Below are 6687 nucleotides of genomic sequence, written 5' to 3'. Positions count from 1 at the left end.
ATGAACCATACTGTTTTCAGTCATTTCCATCAGAGTTCTTCGTGGTCACGTCCCTGACTATCTTTAAGGACAATGTGTCCCACAATCACTTCCATCTAAATCTGTCGATAATTATGATAGAAGGAGTTGAGGAGAATTTTCACCGGTGAAGGAATGGTTCATTTGTCTAGCCTACATGTTACTCCGGAACAATCTGGAAGCAGCTATACAACCTTGATCTGCAACTTTGCAAAGAAGCAGGCATGGACTTCTTTTTGTTAATTCCCTCAGGAAATGAACTGTTCTTTCTCCTAAGACAGTTTTCTCTTCTAAAACAACATCGCATTTTCCTGTTGAGTCTTGGCTTCTGTTACTGAAGTAGATTTTCATGGAAAAGACACTCAAATCAAAAGGAAAGAGGGGAGGGCAAAAAGGAAAAGAGTGTGGCAAAGAAGAGCAAGTGATACAAAGTATGAAGGTAAAGAAATTCTTCATTGTGAATAATCAGCTTAGCAAGCCATTGCTCTCCATCCCAGCTACCAGGATGCTTTTTACCAACTCCAGCTCCTTTCTCAGTATCTCATTTCTCCAAAGTATGTTTTCTCCTTCACCTTTCATAAGCATCATAGGAGTGTGTGTGTGTGTTTGTGTATTTTGCTACCATGTGTGCCTGCCATCTGCATGCAGTGCAGGTGGATTGCAGAAGAGGATGGTGGATCTTCTGAGATTAGTGGCTTGTGAGTACCACGTGGGTGCCAGAATTGGAACCAGGGTCCTCCGGAAGGGCAGCAAGGGCTCTTCACTGTTGAGCTGCTGAGCTGTCTCTCCCACCACCTAGAATTATTATATCTAAAATATTAAAAATTATTACACGTGGTCGTATTCAAAACAAATGACACACTAACGAAACCTCCGTAAATGTGAGGAATGAGATGAAGGAAAGGAAACATCTTTAAGAACTCTAAGCTGTCTTCTTTTAACCCACCAGAAGTCTGTCTATAAGCATGGGAATTTCAAGAAAACTTAACCATGTTCACTGGAAACAAGTTGGATCCTAGACAGTAAGTGAAGCCATGTTTCCCCGCTCTTCCCACATTGATACAGGCACAATCTCGTGTTGGCCAGTGTTCCCTAAACTCTCAAGTGAAGAATACAAGGAGCAGCCAAGACTTCAGAGGAAAAGTTGGTCTTCCCATGTAACTCCTGCCCAGTGGAACGGGGTGCTGGGGAAAAATACTCGTTAGAGAATCAAGACAGACACTTGGGTTAGATCTTGCCCACATGTGGAGATGGGTTAAGTCTGTTTTCTTACCCTGAAAATAAATAACTAAAATTTTATGTACATTAAATAACATAGGAATAAAGCAAGAAGCTCTAAGTCTATGTGCTCAGGAACCACCAGCCACTCCCTCATCTTTATCATTCAGCTGTGCCATCCACTTCTAAGAAATTAACCTCGAAGATCTCTGCTTTCCCTCCACTCAAGTTCTGTGAAAGGACAAAATGGAAGTCAAAGTTCCCCTTTTCTTCCAGGATTAAAATGTGTCTCTAGATCAAAATGCTCACATCTAAAACAATGCCAGAAGTATTCTGCATATTCCTTACCATGGGAACAAGATAATTAAAAAAAAAAAAAAAAGCACAAAAGAAAGCAAGAGAGAAACAAGTTAATGGGTCCTAGGAATAGTGTCAAACCGCAAACCTTCAGAGAGAACCTTCTCCATTTATCCCTAACTCTATCATAAGGAAGTAAATGTTAGTAGAATCTCGTTGTACAGACTAGGAAACTGAGGCAGAAGGCAGAGCAGTATTGTATGTCTCAAGTCTCATAACAAGAAAAATGCATGGCAGGAGTCTGGCTAATTTAAACATCTGGTCTAGAATCAACAGTGGTCAGCTGTGGAAAGAAAGGGAACAGGTGTCCTCTTTGGCTACATGGTAACATTCCAGCTCCGCAGCACACTCTCAGGAGACCTGGCCTAGGATCTGCTCTGCAGCTTCAGATGTGAACTGGGCTCAGATGTGCCCTCCAGCCTCATATCCTGCCACATATCCTGGCTGCTGCCTCAGTTTCCTCAGTGTTCATGATCTAGCACAGCATCTCCGTACCCACTGCCCACCCACACAGTCACTGGAAGGCAAACCCTTCTGATGCTCAGCGCTGAGCGGCCCTGAGAGTTTCCCCAGCATGCAGGAGCTGGTAGCCCACAGCAAGCTGCATTACAACCCCAATCGCTACTTCAAGTGTGAGAATTGCCCCCTGTGCTTCCGCACTCACTGTTCGCTCTTCAAGCATCTGCATGTTTGTATAGACCATAGTCAGAATCCAGCCCTGCCACCATCCCCTGCCCTGGACAAAGAGCCAGCTGTACCCGAGTGTCCCCCAGAGTCCCACCCTTTGTCTTCCCTCGGCCTGCCATTCCCATTACTTGAGCCTTTCACCTCTGCCCCAGCTGGGCCCTTCCTTCTGTACTTGAACCCTGCACCCTTTGGCCTGAGTCCCCCTCCACTGCGCCCATTCCTGGCTGCCACTCCAGGGCCACCAGCATCCAGTACTGCCATCTGGAAGAAGAGTCAAGGTGCTACCAGTAGTCCCAGAAGACTTCAGGGCGACTCCGATGCACCCTCAGGTGTGTGCAGGTGACCACTGGGGCAGGGTGGAAGGGGCCTTTACTCCTGTGCCCTGTGCAGGCCTTGTGAATGCTGGAAAGCAGTAATGCGTATCCCTTAAAAATACATGATTTTTACCTTTAAACACACACACACACACACACACACACACACACTCACTCCAGCCACACACACTTGTATGCATTTTTCTTTGCAGAGCCTGTCTTGGTGTGGATCATTTTGTAATCTGCGTACATGTTTCCCACTTCTGAGACAGATGGGGGTGACCTAACTCTTCCTGGGGCAAAGGGCAGGAGTGAAATATGTATTTCCTGTTGTGCCTCCTTCATCCTCACCAGCTTCCCTATCCTGGATCTCATTTCTCCCAACCTTATGTACAAATTCCTTATGTGTTTTGTTTTTGTTTTATTTGTTTTTTTTTTTCTGTGAATGAGGAAAGCACTTCTGAACTGTGTAATAGATGATTCATTCCTTCTGTCTGGCATCCCAGAGCAGGGAACTATCAGTTAAGCAACTTTCTCTCTGGCCACAGGCCAGATTGTCATCAGGGGAACCTAGCTGTTTTAGGCATTTTATGATCGCTCAGAACACTCCAGTTATAGACTCTCCACAACTAGAGCCGTGACTCCTCCTTCAGAAGGCTTTGCTGTAGTCATGACTGCTCCAGACGACCTGCACAAGCCTGGGAAGCTGCACTCTGCCATGGCAAGCCTTGGTGAACCTCAGGCTACCTCACAGCTAGTCTCAGTCAACACTGGAGAGAGGGCACCTCCTTCAATAACTCAGCCAGAAGCCAGTGACTGGTGTGATGGGGTTGGTCTTTATGCAAGGGCTGGGGTTGGTCCCTCTGTGGGGCCTGTAATTAGTACAACAGGAAACTGTGTGGTAGCTGCTTAGAGTAAATACAGCCCTTCATTTGCATGCCGTATCCATCTTCCTCGCTGTAGAACAAGCTATATAGCTCACTTCAAAACTCATCTCGGAGACACCCTCCTCTCCTGACCCTTGGTGTTGCAATATTGGGCCCAAAAAGACTATTTTCAAGTGTCCATTTCTTCACCTGCTCATCTCTTTTACACTAAAGCCAATGAACTAAGATATAACAAGAAGAGACGATGGAGCAGCAGGAAAGGTGGTGACAGCTTCCACCTTGGCAACACCAGCAACAACAATGGCAATGGTAGAAGCAGCAGTGAGAAGTTCACCAAAGAGTTACTGAAGGTCATGGGCAACAAAGGCACGTGAAGACATTGACCGATAGAACTATACAAAAGACAGAAGGTGTTGAGTAAGAGAGCAGCCCAAGTTCACAGAAGAGTTCTTTAGGGTTAAACCAAGAACTCTTGAGAAGTTCAAGGTCAGCCAGGGCTGCATAGCAAGACACTGTCTCCATAAAACAAAAGTAAAACAAGTTCCAGGAAGCTGCCAGGCTTGAAGACCAAGGGCCTCCAGACCTGAAGCCTGAAAACTGCACATGCTAGCTATGGAAATGGCTGAGGATCCTGACATACCCTTATGACACTGACTACTCGTGTTGGCTGTTGCTGTCCCCTAATCCTTAGAGCCATGGATTTCACTGGATGCTGAGAGATGACCACCAGCAATTAGAACTCAGAATGCTAGCCCTCTTACTTTGAGCACGTAGAATGGGTTGTCCCTCACATAAAGCCAGAGACCATTGGAATCCTAGGTGTTTAGGTCTCATGGTGGTAACTGTAAGACTTCTTTGCCACTCCAAGGCCTAGTCCAGCCACCATTAGAAGAACCCAATGTGCTCATGGGTAACCTCTCCATCTCCTTCGTTTACCTGCTGCATCTTATTTAAATAGGAAACGTCTCTTCAAGTATCACTTCCATCTCCAAAATCAAGTTAGGTCCTCATGCCTGCCATTTGATGGTCTCCTCTGATGCACAGTAGGACTAACATCTGTTGGCTGATGGTGCGATACACTAGACCAGCATCCTCCAATGTCTCTCCAGCTGACCTTCAAATTCCTCAAGAAGGCTAGCATGTTCTTCTCTTCCAATATGGTTTTGGACATGTTGTCCCCAAGAGGGTACTTACCAACAAAAGCTACTAGTGTGAATATATGGCCAGGAACAGAACAGTCCAGGAAAAAAAAAAAAGAATATCCCAGAATAGTGTGCATTTCAGCGAGTCTTAGGCATTTTCATGGATTTTCTTGTTATAGCCTCAAAATATTTTATAAAAGTCAGCTGCTTTGCTATGTAAAGTCATGTTTGTAAATAATCTTCCCACTGAAAACCAACATTTCTATGTAATTCTTATGTTTGTGTATATTAACTCCCCGCTTCACATATTCATGTTTGCTCAGTCTCTGCTTTCTTCCTCATGGCCACAGTGAACTTCATTCAGGCCATATTTTGACATATCCATAGCTTTCTCTGATTGCTACAGAGTCCCTGTTCTTCACTTACAGGCCACTTTGTCGCCATTTTCCCCTTTCTTACCAGTAAGCATCCATAGACTCTCCAAGCTACAGTTGATATCCACTCTTGCTTTCTTTTCAACTTCATAATTTTCTTACTGAAAGGGCCTTTGCTATTATATATGAACATAGAAAGAACTTCCTGCTTTACATTGTCGATGGATCTCTTTGGTTCCTGTTCTTCACTTTTCTGAACCTTAACAGAGATGAGGCCCCCTTGTCTTCTGGTCCCTGCCTCTTCAACCTGTGCTCTGCAGTTCAGTCGGGACTCATGAGGATCCTACAGAATCCATGGTATGGGTAGTAGTTGATTCTAACATTCACCCTAACATCATCTCAAAGAAATGCACACAGCACTTATAGAGCTCCAGCTAAGGTGCCCTTCAGACCTCAGGAAGAATAACAATCTCTGTTCACACACTGAGGTTTCCTGTTGTTGAGGAGTTTTGTTTGTTTTTATTGAAGGTTTGGTTTCATTATTTGGTTCAGTTTGGTTTGTTTTTTTGTTTTATTTTGCTTTGTTATTGTTGTTGTTTTGCTTTAAGTTGCTATGCACTTAAGGGTGACTTGGCGCTTCTGATCCTCTTACTTCAAACTCTAAATTACAGGTGTATGCCACCATGCTTAGTTTATTTCATGATGGTGATTAACCCCAGGGCTTTGTGGATGCTAGGTCAGCACCCTACCCACTAAGCTATATTTCCAGTCTTGGGTTTTGTTTTGGAGATTCCTTTTGTTATTTCTTTTAATAATATCATGTTCATCTACTTTTTCTTTTAAGGGGCTCTCAGTCTTGTTTTTCTAAGCATTCTTGTGAGTCCATCCTGAATGTTCTCTTTTGACTTTGGAATTCGTTGACTCTACCCTATTGCTCATCATAAAAGTTTGTGCCATCTCTTCAGCAAATAAGTGCATCTTCACTCAACCGCTTCCCTTCATCTCTTTCTCCTTCCTCTCTCTCTCAGATCTAGCAAGAATACACTTTCTAACATGTACACATACCCCCAAAGTTAGCTACCACCCTGTTCTCCAGATATTCTTTCCTGTGCGTTCTGTCTTTCTTTCATCCCACACCAGGCTAAGTGGAAGACTGAAACCTCCTCAGGATCCTTTCAAAGAATGTTCTCCAAAAAGAGGCAGATAACCAATACTGAAGGCAGGCCATACCAAAATCCATGGAGATAATAGCCAGAGAGACAGAAACTTCTTCCCCACAGAAACCACTGGAGAATCCAGAATAGACACCACCTCTCCTCTACTGTCCCCTCTAAGCCAGGCCACCAATAGGGAATTCTATCCCCGAAACTGGCCCCGAGCAACACATAACATTCCTACTGCCTCTTCTGAAGACCCTCATATCAACCTATCATTCTTTCTAAAGATAAGGATCTTAAACCTGAATCCGGTATATGAGAAGAAACAGGAGAAGAGATAAATGGAGATCAGGTAGAATTGCTGAGAATCTAAATTCTTTAACTTTCTTGTGTGTTACTTTATTAATTAGGGTTTTTTAAATCCCTGTTTTTGTTTTTGTTGTTGATGTTGTTGTTGTTTTATATCTATAAAATGGAATAAAATTAATCCTTTCAACAAGATTTATGAGAGAATTAAAGATAACATATGCAAA

General features: G+C 43.8%; 1 pseudogene; it reads left to right on the top strand.

Moving 5' to 3' along the window:
• The first annotated feature begins 1999 nt into the window (after positions 1-1999).
• On the top strand, positions 2000-2623 carry LOC116095246 (annotated as a pseudogene).
• Positions 2624-6687: the final 4064 nt, after the last annotated feature.

Source organism: Mastomys coucha, unplaced genomic scaffold (assembly GCF_008632895.1).
Source record: "Mastomys coucha isolate ucsf_1 unplaced genomic scaffold, UCSF_Mcou_1 pScaffold18, whole genome shotgun sequence".
Classification (NCBI taxonomy): Eukaryota; Metazoa; Chordata; class Mammalia; order Rodentia; family Muridae; genus Mastomys; species Mastomys coucha.
The sequence above is the reverse complement of the archived record's forward strand: the minus strand, read 5'-3'. Positions and strand labels throughout refer to the sequence as shown.